The following is a 15,819-nucleotide window of genomic DNA, read 5'->3' as shown; positions in this document are numbered from 1 at the left end:
TTACCCCCTCACCCTCAGTGTCTGCCCAGAAAACACCTACTCGCATTCGATCATGCTGTCTTCTGACAATGCTGTGTTCTTACTAGTCTTTGAGCCTTTGTGCAAGCTGTTTCTTCTCATTGAAAAGGCCATTCCTCTGTTTTAATGATCTGCAAATCACCAGTCCCCTAAGTCAGTCTTCAGAGCCTATCCACTCAGTTCTAATGGTCCCCTGTTCTATTGTCATGAGGGAGTTCAGAATAAGCCACCTCAAAATATGCCACTCTAGCATAGATTATTTCAAGTTAAAGTCACTTGAAAAGCACCAGATGCAAAAGGGCACTCTGAGCTTCCCCAAAGCAGGAGATAATATCCCCATGTGAAAGAAGCCCTCCCTATAGCAGAAGGAAGCAAACATTTCTCAGCACCAAGGATGGGAAGTTGAGGTCAAGACACATCTGTAAAAACAAGCCTTGCTAAACTAACTCTTATCTTTCTAGACACATCCCTCTACCCAATTAACTAAATAGCCCAAGGCCCTTTGCCTTGTTACATTTTCACAATTTACTACTCTTGGTCCAGCCCATCAAATAAGGGCCTGGTTCTAACAGGTTTTTGTTTTTGTTTTTGTTTTTCTTTTCTTTCATTTTTTTATTTCCTTATATAGGCTCCTATGTCACATAAAATTTATATTAAATGAATTTATATGTTTTCCTCTTGTTAATGTGTGTGTGTGTTTTGTTTTTGTTTTTGTTTTTGAGAGAGAGAGTTAAATAGAAAGTTTGAGGGAGGGGCAGAGTAGGAGGGAAAGAGAATCCCAAGCAGGCTCCTACTGTCAGCAAGAAGCCCGACATGGGGCTCAAACTCATGAACCATGAGATCATGACCTGGGCCAAAATCAAGAGTCAGATGGCCTGAGCCACCCAGGCGCTCTTTTTTTTTTTTTTTTTTTTTTTTTTTTTGAGTAATAATTTCTCAAGTAAAATGTCTTACCTTCCGTATAAAAAGCAGGCATATGGGGGCGCCTGGGTGGCGCAGTCGGTTAAGCGTCCGACTTCAGCCAGGTCACGATCTCTCGGTCCGTGAGTTCGAGCCCCGCGTCAGGCTCTGGGCTGATGGCTCAGAGCCTGGAGCCTGTTTCCGATTCTGTGTCTCCCTCTCTCTCTGCCCCTCCCCCGTTCATGCTCTGTCTCTCTCTGTCCCAAAAATAAATAAACGTTGAAAAAAAAAATTAAAAAAAAAAAAAAAAGCAGGCATATGATTCTCCCTCTTTTGGGGTATTTCAGTTTCCTTAATTTACATGGAAGTTTGTTGGCTTAATTAAAATGTAACATGGAACATCATTCTTACTTGGATCAAAACTAAGTGTTAATTTTTTTTTTTTTTTTATGCCATATAGGTACCAAAGTTTTATGTAAACTATTGAGTCAAACCATCCTTGAATTTAAAACTGTGTTAGAGATTTCCTTAGAAAATGTAAATCTATAAGGAGCCATAGCATTGTTTATCACTAAGCAATATACTTGTGAATTTTAATGAGAAATTTTGATAAAATGTCCTAAGCAGAAAAAGACGTGTAGCATTTTTATAAATATACTTAAAATACTATGTTCAAATTGTCTGACCTTTGACAGAACTTTGTATTTCTATTCAGGGTCACATTCACCCTTTACCATTACAAGCATGCTCTTACCAATACAGCCAACTCTCACATCACATTGTAAGCTTGTTAGATCTACGTGGCCACACATTAATGCTAAGGATATTCCATTACACGCTATCTGCAGGATGAAGACAAACAGATACGTGCATGGTGTCGACACTGCTTCATGATCTACAACCTGGAATGGTTCTCAGTGTTTTTTGTTTTGTTTTGTTTCTGTTTTTGTTTTATTCAATTGCATCACATAACCCGTGTTGTCGGTACAGTTTTTCTAGTTATAGTAAATCTGTCAAATGTTCATAAACTATTCCTAACATGACCAAGAAGACATTTTATCATAAAACTCTATGTACTTTATGCACGATAATGATACTAGTTGAATACACAGTGCCTGTCACACAGCCCTGCATGCTCTGTGTCTCCTGAAATGTCTTTCATGGCTTTGGCCCTTGAAAATTGTATACTCGTCTCTCAAACACTAGTGACATTCCTTCCTTGCAATCGCCACCACTCTACATGGGTTAGCACTTCTCTGCACCCACAGCGCCCTGTAAACTTTTACCACGTATTGTGTTTTCTCAAACAGGATTAGGTCACTCAGCATAATGTCTTTAAGATTCATCCATGTTGTAGCATATAAAAAATTTTCTTTCTTTCTTATGGATGAATGATATTCCAGTGTGTGTGTGTGTGTGTGTGTGTGTGTCCCCTACATCATCTTTATCCATACATCTATCAATGGACTTTTAAGTTTGTTGCACCTCTTGGCTGCTGTACATAATGCTGTAATGAACATCAAGTGCAGATATCCCTTCAAGGTCCTGTTTCCATTTCCTTTGAACATATTCCAAGATGTCAGATTGCTGAATCACATGGTAGTTCTATTTTAATTCTTTGGAACTTTCATACTCTTCTCCATAGTGGCTCTACCCTCTTACATTCCCACCAATGGTACATAAGAGATTTCTTTTTCCATGTCCTTGCCAACACTTGTTATTTCTTGTCTCTTTAATAACAGCCATTCTGGAGCACCTGGGTGGCTCAGTCAGTTAAGTGTCCAACTTCAGCTCAGGTCATGAGCTTGCAGTCCATGAGTTCAAGCCCTGTATCAGGCTGTGTGCTGACAGCTCAGAGCCTGGAGCTGCTTCCAATTCTGTGTCTTCGTCTCTTTCTGCCCCTCCCCTGCTTATGCTCTGTCTCTCTTTCAAAAATAAACAGTAATTTAAAAAAATAATAGCCATTTTAACAGGTAAGAAGTAATATCTCATTGTGGTTTTGATTTGCATTTCCCCGATTAGTGCTGTTGAGCACATTTTCATGTACTTGTTGGCCATCTGTATGTCTTTTTTAGAAATATATCTATTAACTATTCAGATCCTCTGCCCATGTTCAATCTGTTTCTTTGCTTTGCTAGACTTAATTGAGTTGCTTATACATTTTGGATATTAATTCCTTATTAGATATATAATTTGCAAATATTTTTTACCATTCTTTTTGTGTCTTTTCATTTTGTTGAAGGTTTCCTTTGCTGTGCTGAAATATTTTAGTTTGATGTAACCCTAGTATTTTTGCTTGTATTGTCTTTACTTTTGGTGTCAAATCCAATAAATTATTATCAAGATCAATGTCAAGGAGCTTATTACGTCTGTTTTCTTTTTGGAATTTTGCAGTTTGGGGTCTTACATTTAAGTATTTAATACATTTTGAGCTAACTTTTGTGTATGGTGTAAGACAAAGTTCTAACATTATTCTTTTGCATGTGGATATCAATTTTCCCAGGTAAATGCACTGAAGAAAGATCTTTTCACCATTGTGTATCCTTGGCACTCGTGATTATTTGTTGAGTTTATTTATGGGCTCTTGATTCTTTTCCATTAATTTGTGTGTCTGTTTTTATCCAAGTAATGTGCTATTTTGATTAGTATTGTTTTGTAATATGTTTTGAAATCAGGAAATGTGATGCCTTTAGCTTTGTTCTTTCTCAAGATTGTTTGATTTTTAAGGTGTTTTTTTTTCTTCCTTTCTTTTTGGTTCCATATTGATTTTAGGATTTTTTTCTCTTCATGTAAAATGTCATTGCGACTTTGCTGAGGGTTGCTTGCAATAAGTCTGCAGATGACTTTGGGTGGTATGGGCATTTTAGTAATATTCAGTCTCCAATGAATGAGCATGGAATGTATCTCTAATTTGTGGTTTCAATTTCTTCCACCAGTATTTTGTAGTTTTCAGTGTACAAGTTTTATCTCCTTGATTAAGTTTATTCCTGCAGTATTATTTTTGATGCTATTGTAAATGGATTTGATTGTTTTCTTAATTTCCTTTCTGGATTGCTGACAGTGCACGAGAATGCAACTAATTTTTTATGTTGGTTTTATATCTTGCAGCTTTGTTGAATTTGTTCAGTAGTTCTAAGTGCTTGTGTATGGGGGGATCTGTAGGTTTTTCTATATATAAGATCACGTAAGCTGTGATTAGATATAATTTTATTTTTCCTTTATAAGTTGGGTGACTTTTATATCTTTTTCTTGCCTAGTTGCTCTGAGTAGGACTTCTATCGGTATGTTAAATAGAAGTGGTAAGAGTGGGCATTATTGCTGGGCCCTGACAGCATTCTGAGACAGAAGAGTCACAGTCCCAGTACCTGGGAATTGCCCTAAAAATTACGAGAATGTTGGACATATTGCCCAGTCTTTTCTTTCTCAGGGAGATGCTGGAAGCTTAGAGTTTCCTCCCAATTGCATGGTATTGTTCCAGGGGTAGGGATTATGGTCAGTAGGTACCACAAGTATTCCTACTACTTTTGATGTACTTGCTTTCACACTTGCCTGAGGTCCAGAAGCATCATAACTGGATTCTAGATTTCTCATAATAGGAATTTGCCTATGTATGCTTGTTCAATGAGTGTCTTCATGTGAGGGAGTAGGGTCTGGAACTTCCTATCCTGCCATCTTACTGACATCACTCAGGACATTTAACTTTATGTGAAATGAGTAGACACTGGAGAGTTTTGAGGAGTGTATAACATAAACTGAATTTAAAGAACACTCTAATATCCATGGAAAGAATGGAACATGAGGGACCAATTGAACTAAATGAAGAACAGGTTTCAACAGTATTTTAGAAGTGCAAGTGAGAGATAATGGTAGCTAAATATAAGTCCCTACCATAGGAAGGAGAAAGAGTTAGTGTGTGTGTGCGTATGTATATATATATATGTGTGTATGTATGTATATATATATATATATATATATATATATATATATATATATATATATATAGCTACACATGCGCACACACACACACACGCTAAGACTATGTGTTATACTTCATGATGTTTGGATTGCAAGGCAGAACATTCAAAAAGAATCATAAGAGGTAAAGATTAACAGGGCAAGAATGTAGAGTTCTATTTTTGGTTAGCAAATGTGTGCTACCTCTAAGGCATCTGAAACGAAATGTTGAGTGAGCAGTCACCTAAACTAGAGCTCAGTGGAGAAGTCAGGAAAAAATGGCATTATCATGACAGCAAAATACTGAAGTCACTTAAAGCCATTGGCTAATAAGATCACGTTGGAAGCAACTGAAGTTGGAAAGAGTGTAGGGCATAGGGCTCAGTATTGGGCATTCAGTATTTAGAACTACAAGTAAAGGATTAGGAGCCTGTAAAAGAAATAGAAGAAAGGTGTGATTTGGTGGCAGTGGTACACATAGGTGGCAGGTGAGGTATCATGGAAGCCTACTGCACAAATATTTTAGAGGGGAGAGGATTGCACAAGCACTTACATCACTGTATTTATTGATAAAAGACCCAGATACCATCAACCTACTTCTTACACTGAATTTGTGTTTGTAAATATTTAGAGTACAGAAATGAACTGTTTTTTTTTTTAAGAAATGAACATTTTAAACATACATGCTACATGATATACAATGGACTGTGTCTTTAAAGCCATTATCTTATTTAATTAATTTTATGATCTTTTTCTACTTGAAGATACTAAGACTCAAAGCATTGAAATAGCTTGCCTAAAAGTTGAGATATGAAGACAGTTCTATTTGAGTTCAGTGTCTTTCTCCAACAGTAGCTTTAAATAGACATGAGTTTGAGTCATTACGCCTCTCTCTCCTTGTTATTGGTCCTTGAGATGTGAGATATTTAACATCTGAAAACTTTTAGTTCCGTATGTTGGATGATATGATAGTGGGAGCTATAACCCATAAATTTTAGTTAGTATTAGAAGAGCCAAAAGAAGATAAAGTACTCTTTCTGCTTCATAATAAGCCCTTGAAATGTGGTAGTAATATTTTGTTATATGGATATCTCACTTTAGAATTTGATTCATATTTATTTTTATTAAATGTTACATTTTTTTCGATACCCACAATTTAAAGATAAAGATAGGGAAGACAATTCATTTATTATATCTAGTGAACTATTATAAAATTTAAAAAGCAAATGGATGCACTATGATAATCAATTATACACAATGTTTAGGATAAATGTGATTTTTCTCACACATTAACATTATCTATCTTTCCAACTCAGCTTAGAAAAAACCAGAGTCATACATATTCAGATGTATTCTAATAGCTTCAATGAGATAAGGAACTTACAGTATAAATGAGTCTGATTCTCTTCTCCTGGCAAACTAGGTTAAACTCTAGGAACAACTTCTACATACTTAAGGGTTTTTAAATGAAAGGATAATTTTCTTTTGTGATGTTGACATGATAAATAAAAAGGACATGTGGAAATTATAGAGCATCTCTCCATCTATTTTGCTATCAGTCTCTCAGATCTAAAAAAAAGAAAGTTAATTCTAATATTTTTAAGATATTAGAACTTTTTGACATATTAATAAAATGAGACATTAAATATCTAATGTTTTAGGGAGCTTAGGAAGTAAAGGGTTTTACTTTTAATATCCTAAAACTCATTGAATTTTTATTTGCAATTTGCTGTATATATTTCCAGTTATTGCATTATCCTGTTTGTGCTTTTATAGCTTTTAGCAATTAGAGAATAAAGTAGGTAATATGTTTGCATAATATAATCATTCAAAAGACCGAATATAAAATAGGGTCTCCCAGTGGTAATAAAGTCCCTGTGGACATCCCAGTTAACTCTTAAAGGCTACTAAAGTATAACATTGTTGAATCGTGTGGAAACAAAACAACAAAAATTTGTAATGTCCTCCAGAGTATTATTAGATAACATGTTGCTATGTTTACACAGGAAATTTGCCACATTGTTATTATAATAGCTACTTTGTGGTCCTATAGAAGTTTTTAGCTGATATATCTTTATTGGGAATATTCAAAAGGTGTTTATATCCAGTTTCCAAATAATTAAAAGTATATTCATAGGTCTAGATTTTTATCCTGAGAACATTTATTATTACGATGACTTTATATTATTTGCTTTTATTATAAAAGGGCTTACCTACTCATGGTTAGAAAACAAATAAATAAAAAAACAATACAATTGGACATAAAGTGAAAACCAAAAATAATAATAATTTTCTTCCTCTAACACTGAGTTATACTTTCCATATATGCACAGTGCTGAAGATATGCATACATAGTATTGAAGATAAACTATAAAAAATAATAGCTATATCAACAAACAGAAGATAAATGGGGAATGCTTAATTAATACATTTTTTTGCACTAACGAAGTCATATTGTGTTAGTATTTTGGAATTGCTTCTTGCCATAATAATAAGAGCATTTTATGTTTACTATAGACCCAACTTGTTATTTTTAACTACTACACATCACACAATTGCAAGAGTGTACACGATTTCAATATTCAAAAAATCCTATTAATGACCTATGGACATGATATGCTTAAAAAGCAGAAATTCAAATTAGTAGACAGCAATCCTCTTTTGTTTCAAAAAGACTGATTTAAAATCTGCGAGTTTAAGTCAAAAAGAAAACCACACTTTTGGTTTATTGGCTGACAGAATGTTCTATGAAACCTGATTTGTGAAAAAAAAAAAGGCAGCCTAAAGTAATAGGTCTTTATTATATTGGTTTTGTGCATGTAGATAATTAAGCCCACTTAAGATGTAGTTAAATAGGAAAAAAAATGTTCACAATATTTCACCCACATCATGTTAAATTTGTAAATGATCAAAATAGAGAACAAGTTATTCGTTACACACCTTGTCTTTCCTAGAGAGACTATATCGATTAGCCAGATGGTAGACTTGAAAATCAAGGTTTTGGAATCAGGCTGATCTAAGTTTGAGTCTGGCTCTGTCCCTCGGCACTGGTAAAGTGGGTTATCTGAGCAAGCTAACTTCTGCTACACTGAGTTTGAAACAAGCATAACAACGCTCTTCAGTATAATGCAAAAATTATTATATGAGAAATATCTCTAAGAGCCTGGCCTACATAAATCTCTCAAATGTAATTACTAATAATAATATCATTATTACCAGTAAAACAGTGAGCATTCTATTATTTCCTTTGGGGAGGGCAACCAAACGGTTTTAAGACATCTGCCTACAGGGATGGACCGTGTGGATTCACACGTGAACACGTACATCCAAGCACAACAGCCATGAGGTCCTAAAGTTCTTTGGTTTCATGTCTGCTCTAATACCTATACTGAAACCCATGTAGTCTGTATCTCTATGTCCCATTATCCATCCTAGGATTCAACCTTTTGTATTTATCACAGACAGCGCAAGCCATGATAGACCACAATAATGCTGCTTTGGTGGTGTATCAGAGAGGTCAGAGATGAAGATTCTTGCATTTCATAAGCAACCAATCTGGATAACTATAGTAGTAGCTACAGAAAACAGAGGTCCTTTTTTTTTCCCATTGAAAATTACTGACTTGCCTTGTACATTTGTGAAAACTGATGCCCTATCCCTCATACAATAGCTAATTTAAAAAGTGAGAATTTTAATAATGGTTCCCACAGAGGCATTTGAGCCAACCCGAATATATGTGTTCTTGTCCAATAATCAATGGCAACTGGCCTTGAAGACTATTAATAACTCAACTTTTAAACAGAATCGCCACAGAATTATCTGATATAAAAGTCAATGTGCACACAAACATTACTTTCACACCGTACTGACTTTCACTGAAAAGCAGGAAGTACAAAAACACGATTGAGGAAAGACGACAAACCAACAAACAAAATTACCAATGTCTTTTCCCATAAAACTATGAGAGGCAAATGTGTGAATCTGCTGGGGCTATTATAACCAAATACCATAGGCTAGGTGGCTTAACCAACAGAAGTCCAAGACCAAGAATCTAGCTGATTCAGTTTCTGGTACAGGCTCTCTTCCTAGTCTGTAGTCTGCTGCCTTCTCCATATGCCTCACATCCCCTTTCCCGGATTCGTGCACACAAGGAGAGAGTCAGAGAGAACAGCTTTCTGGTATCTTTTTTTCATATAAGTACAGTAAACCTATAAGGTCAGGCTCCTATACTTATGGCCTCATTTAACCTTAATTAGTTCCTTAGATGCCCACCCCCAAATACAGACACACTGGGGATTAAGGCTTCATCATATGAATTTGAGGAAACACATTTGGTCTCTAACAACAAATAATCACTAGAATCTATATGTAAGAGCTTCCAAAACCTATAGAGATGAGCTAAAGTAAATTCCATATGCTATCTGGAAAGGAATGGAGGCAAAGAACATTGAAAGAGATGTCAAAAACATGTGGATTCATTAACAGTAAATGTCAGCAAAAATAAACTGTGAGAATGAATATACATGCCCAGGTGAAAACCTTATCTGCAGTTGATTATTGGGTGGAAGGAAGGTGTCAGGTTGGCTGAAAAACCTCCCTGGACTCAGTATAATTTAGAAAAAATCAGAGAAGGCAAGACTGCACCTAGTCACACACACACACACACACACACACACACACACACACACACACACCAGATTTCCTAAAATCCATCTGTGTCTGGAAAGAGATGAAGATTCTTGCATTTCATAAGCAACCAGTCTGGATAACTATAGTGGTAGCTACAGAAAAGTACTAGGCTGCAATATGGGAGACTTTTTTTCCACTCATGAAATCATAAAAGACAAGACTGTTAAAAACCAATTCATAAAAACTGAAAATGTCTACGTGGCATAATCATGGTAAGCAAAGCAAGCAAACTGTTCAATAATCTTATTCCCTCACCCCCAATTGGGCAAAGTACATAATGAACAATTCACGGAGAACATAACAAGGCTTTTAAATGTATTAGGACAATCATCACTCTCATCGTAAGAAACACAGAGATTAAAACTACTTGACATTGGAGAGCCTGGTTGACTCAATCAGTTGGGCATCCAACTTCGGCTCAGGTCATAATCTCAGTTTGTGAGTTTGAGCCCCATATCAGGCTGTCTGCTGTCAGGTCAGAGACTGCTTCAGATCCTCTACCCATCTCTCTCTCTCTGCCCCTCCCCTGCTCGCTCTCTCTCTCTCTCAAAAATGAACATTAACAAAAAGCACTGCATTGATATCTAATTCTCATGCAATACACTGTAAAAACTCCAAAGGTTTGCTAACTCATTTGCAAGACTGTGGGAGGAGGTATGCAGTTTTAAATATAGCTTATGGCTATGTAAAATAGGTCAGTCCCCTTGAGGACAATTTGTCAATTGCTACAAAAATCGCAAAACTTAGATTGTTCGATTAATAAATTCTACTTTAGTGAGCTGTCCTACAGATTGTTAAGATATTTCATTTAAAATTGAAAACAAAAATAAAAGGCAGTCAGCCTACTCTTTTCCTGTCCTGTGAGGATCTTTTTTCCTATAGGAATTACATACACAGGAAACGATCTATGTACAATTCACACAGTGTATAAATTTCACACGACAAATTACAGTATCTTCCATTTGAGGAAGATTGGAAACCAGGAAGAACACACTGGAAAGAAAGGAGGCATTCACCTGCATATATTTCATTTTCCATTTGTTTTAATTATCTAAAAATTTGACACATTTTGAAATAAGAATGGTTGGTGCCTCCCTACACTTCTGCTCACACATCCACGTGTGTAAATAATTCTAGACAAATGCCAAGGAATTGCAACATCTGGTGCTTGAGGTAGTGTGTGGCCCCAGGTGTGCTTGAGCCTCAACACAATATGTTTTTTGGTAAAATGTATTAATAATTACTATCCTTTTTATCTACAACAGATAAAGTTGCATGTTGATTTAATGCCCCTAAAATAAGTAGGAGCTTATCACGATTATGTAGATTAAGAAGTGACTACATTTGAGAAGCCAGAGTGTAAAAAAGAAAAAAAAAATCTTTCAAACTAATAATACAACTTACGATATTTTCAAGGTGGTTTTTAGTGAAGAATTTGGGGATAATGGTGGATAAGGGTGGAAGAGGAGAAGTTATTCTTTTGGGTATCGAGAGGAATTGTGTTTGCTTAAAGCCAAAAGAATGTTCACAGTGAAGGGCTTTTCCTAATGATTGTCTCAAGCGTTCACTTTGTTTGAATAAATCTGCTAAATGAATTCATGACATTTCTCTGGGTGAAAATAAAAAATTACTTGAGTCAGTGTGCCCATCTTAGTATTTTGCCATTTAAACTGTTCTATTCTCAGGCCCTTCTCCAGACCTAGTAACTCTGCAGATGGGGCCACATCTCTATTTCAAAAATGATACTCATTAATGTTTAAGAAATACTGCCCCAAAATACAATACACATAAGATGACAGTGTATCCTATCTCTGATGTTGGAATCTTCCAATAAAAAGAAATACAAGGCTGGGCACATGTGTAAATATGCACTATCATTTCTAATTATGATAGAGTGCACATCATCTTAATACTAGATACCTTTGAATTAGAGTGAGTTCAAAGTTGGGGTTATAGAATCATAGGTTGTTAAAAGTGCACTGCTAGAGGTGGAATTTTGCCCCACCCTCAATTTCATATGTTAAAGTCTCAAAAAACAGTACCTCAGAATATAACATTGGGGGGCACCTATGTGGCTCACTCGGTTAAGTGTATGACTTCGGCTCAGGTCATGATCTCACGGTTCGTGGTTTCAAGCCCCACATCAGGCTCTGTGCTGATGGCTCAGGCCTGGAGCCTGCTTTAGATTCTGTGTTTCCCTCTTTCTTGGCCCTTCCCCTGCTCGTGCTCTCTGTCTCAAAAAAATAAACATCAAAAAAAAATTTTAAAGAAGAATATAACTTTGGGAGTAAGCTTTTTTAAAGAGATGATTATGGGGGCACCTTGGTGGCTCAGTTGATTAAGCATCTTTGACTTTGACTATGGCTTTGGCTCAGGTCATAATCTCATGGCTCCTGGGTTTGAGCCCTGCATAAGGCTCTCTGTTGTCAGTGTGCAGCCCACTTCAAATCCTCTGTCCCCTTCTCTCTTTCTTTGACCCTCCCCGACATGAATACTCTCTCTCAAAAATAAACATTAAAAAAAGAGAGAGAGAGAGATTAAAATAAAAGGGGGTTAGAGTGGGCTCTAATACAATATGACTAGTGTCTTTTTAAGAAGTTTCTTTTTTTTTTTTTTTTCAACGTTTATTTATTTTTGGGACAGAGAGAGACAGAGCATGAACGGGGGAGGGGCAGAGAGAGAGGGAGACACAGAATCGGAAACAGGCTCCAGGCTCTGAGCCATCAGCCCAGAGCCCGACGCGGGGCTCGAACTCACGGACCGCGAGATCATGACCTGGCTGAAGTCGGACGCTTAACCGACTGCGCCACCCAGGCGCCCCAAGAAGTTTCTTTTTAGGGAGAACCGGGGTGGCTGAGTAGGTTAAGCATCTGACTTCAGCTCAGGTCATGATCTCACGGTGCATGGGTTCGAGCCCCACATCAGGCTCTGTACTGACAGCTCAAAGCTTGGAGCCTGCTTTGGATTCTGTCTCCCTCTCTTTCTGCTCTTCCTCCTGCTCATACTCTGTCTCTCTCTGTCTCTCAAAAATGAATAAAAAAAAAAAACATTAAAAAACATTCTTCCTGTGAAGAAGCAGTCAAAGGGTAGCCACATGCCAGGCATGGAAAGAGGCCTCAGGAGACAGAAAACCATCAGAACCTTGACTTGAACTTCCAGCCCCCAGAAATGTGACCCAGTACACTTCTGTTGTTCAAGCTACCCAAGTCATGGTATGTTGTTACAGCGGCCCTAGAAAACTAACACGACCACAAACTACAACATACCCTTCTGAACGGAGCAAAAAAAACCAAAAAACAAAAAACAAAAAAAAAACTTAGCCCTGGACCGCAAAGTTGAGGCAACTCTGCGACTGTTTGTGACTGACAGTATAAATAACATTTAAAATTAAACCATGTGGTTTAAGATTATGATTACTGAAGCTGGCCTACCACTTAGGACTGGTGGGAATTTTATCTAGTAATCTGACTTCTCCGAGTTTGAATTTTTTCAGTGTGAAATGAGGAGATACAGCTGACATAAACTGGATGTTGTGAACATGGAAAACAAATAATGGCTTTAAGGCACATGGTGTGGTGTTTGGGGCATGCAAGCACTCAAAAATACTCACAGATTTGTTTGCCTGGTAGGAGCATTGTGGCAAATATAAGTCAAGATACTAAAGAAAAAAAAAACATTCAGGATCAAGATTTTATTTTTAAGTTAATTTATGTATTTTGAGAGAAAGAGCCTGAGTGTACAAGTGGGGGAGGGGCAGAAAGCCAGGGAGAAAGAGAGAATCCCAAGCTGGCTTCACCCAGTGTGGGGCTCGAACTCACCAACCATGAGATCACGACCTGAGCCAAAAGGAAGAGTTGGACACTTAACCAACTGAGCCACCCAAGTGCCCCAGGATCAAGATTTTTAAATGACACTACATTGCAAATCATGACTTTCTTAATGATAAACGACAGGAATAAACTAAATATGTGAGCAGCTTAACTAAAGTATCTGACCAAGAATAGAATCTTTGCTAATAAGGAAATTTCCAAAAATACCTTTAAATATCTCTTGAGAAACCTTAAGTAACTCAGACTCCATGACAAGTTTTATACCTTAGTTAGATTAGGGAGAAAAATTCAACTGGGGAGGATTTTTATTTTCTCATTATAAGGGACTTAATTTCAGGTCTGAAATTCACTTTTAAGTTGGAATAACTTAGTGAGAGATCAGAAATATACAAATGTTTAAAAACCTAAAATTTAGTGAAATTATATTATGTTAGTATGAGTATCATGTGATTTCGTTGTTAATGAGATTTCCAAATCTACAGCAAATTAACTAGTCTTTATATAATTCTCTAGGATCTTATATTTCCAATGTATAATAATATTCACTCATATAGAAAGAACTGACTTTTTAAATATATTTACTCATATAGAAAGAACTGACGTTTTGTTATAAATTCTTCTAGGAATTCTTCTTGGTTCTGATAAATCAAGAAATAAGCCCAGTGGTGGCTAGATACTCAACACCACTACTTATCTGAGCATATAACAAAGTCACAGAATGTTATTTTTGTTCTTATGTTTTTTTTTTCATGGTTATATTGGAACCATGTTGTCAGAAACAAGGAGATTAATACAAATTTTAAAGTCTATGCTGCAAGAAAATGGAGCTAAAGTTTGATAAGCTATTCAAAATTAATTGTCATTTTTAAATGACATAAAATCAAACCATTATTGTTACCAAACTGGAAAGCCCAGCAACCAACTTCTCATTTTGCTTGACTAGAATCAAATGACTAAGGACAAACAATGAAAAGTTAAAACAAATTAAAAGCTATTTAATCTCATTTGTAATGAATTATATTAAAAAGTGAGATCTTGATATAACAAAATGTCATCTTTAGAAATATCACCTCAAATCAAATTCCAACTTAAGACTCTAAACTGGCTACACGCAAAAGATTCTTGCAATATCATAGAATGAAACAAAAGCAGCAACAACAAAAATTTATCAGTTGGTAGAAACGGTTTAGGATAAATGTGCTCAGTTAGGTGTCTCTCACATTTTACTCCTTACTGGAACTTTCCCATAATTTGTTTGTCATCATCCTTTCAATAATTTGGCAATTTAAAATTTCCTGCCTAAATTAATAAATCTCTGAAATATGATGTGACAGAGAATACCTTAATTTTCTAATATTTTCCAAGCAGACTCTTTCCATTGGTCAATCCATCACATCCAGTGTTGGTAAGTGAACTTTGACCACCTCAAGTATCGCATACTTGTTCATGCATTATCCTCATTTTCCGTTCATTCTCCATAACCAAATCCTTCAAAGAGTATCCCCAAGTCCCATCATCTTACATTGCCGTCCTTGACTATTAATCATTGGCTTCTTTGTCTTTTAACTGTTATCACACTTGCAGGCAATTTTGATATATTTGCAGAGAATTTTATTCTAATTTGGATGATTTGCTTTTAAAAAAAATGTATCATTTTTATATTGGCCTGCCCTGCCCCTCCAATTATACACCATGCTTTTTAAAATATTTTTAAGTTTATTTATTTTTTTTGAAAGACAGAGACAGAGACAGAGTGTCAGTGGGGGAGGGACAGAGAGAGCTGGAGACACAGAATCAGAAGCAGGTGCAAAGCTCTGAGCTGTCGGCACAGAGCCCGACACGGGGCTCAAACTCGCAAACCGTGAGATCATGACCTGAGAGGAAGTCACAAGTTCAACCTACTGAGCCACATAGTTGTCGCAAACTAAACACACCATGTTTTAAGGCATGTAGTATATTTTATGTTTCAAGGTTCTGTTCCTCAGTTCTGAGCAGGAAAAGTTTTCAAAGACTTAGACACATAAACTTCTTCGAGTATTAGTGTACTAGGAAGGAAAAAGATGATCTAAATTTTCAGACAATCTTATTTAAAAAAAAAACACACACACACCAGGATTTACGTCTGTGTAACAACCATAGCCTTGTTGACTGTGTTTTTGCCCAGTAACTTCTGATTACTAGCTCCACTTTCCCCTAACGTTTTTTTTGTCTTTAGTTGAAGATGGTATTTAAGGTGATGGCTTGAGCCACTGTGGGGAGTCAGTTTTCCTGGGTATCTCCTAGGTATACAAGAGGTAAACATTGTGAAAATATAGGAAATCTTACTAAAAAGGGGTGCTGGGAAGCCCGGAAGGGGGTGCTTTCACACATTACCACTCAGCTCTCACATTAGCACCAAACAGGAGAAAGTTTACTTTATACACCCCAG

The 15,819-nt window shown here is 36.4% G+C and overlaps 1 protein-coding gene across 7 annotated transcripts in view; it reads right to left on the bottom strand.

The window, feature by feature from the left end:
• CDH18 (cadherin 18) overlaps window positions 1-15,819 on the bottom strand; it is a 1,006,396-nt gene that overhangs the window by 350,415 nt on the left and 640,162 nt on the right. The gene's annotated exons all lie outside the window — the stretch shown is intronic.

The sequence above is a fragment of the Leopardus geoffroyi genome, chromosome A1 (genome assembly GCF_018350155.1).
Source record: "Leopardus geoffroyi isolate Oge1 chromosome A1, O.geoffroyi_Oge1_pat1.0, whole genome shotgun sequence".
NCBI lineage: Eukaryota > Metazoa > Chordata > Mammalia > Carnivora > Felidae > Leopardus > Leopardus geoffroyi.
This window is presented reverse-complemented; position numbering and strand designations above follow the sequence as displayed.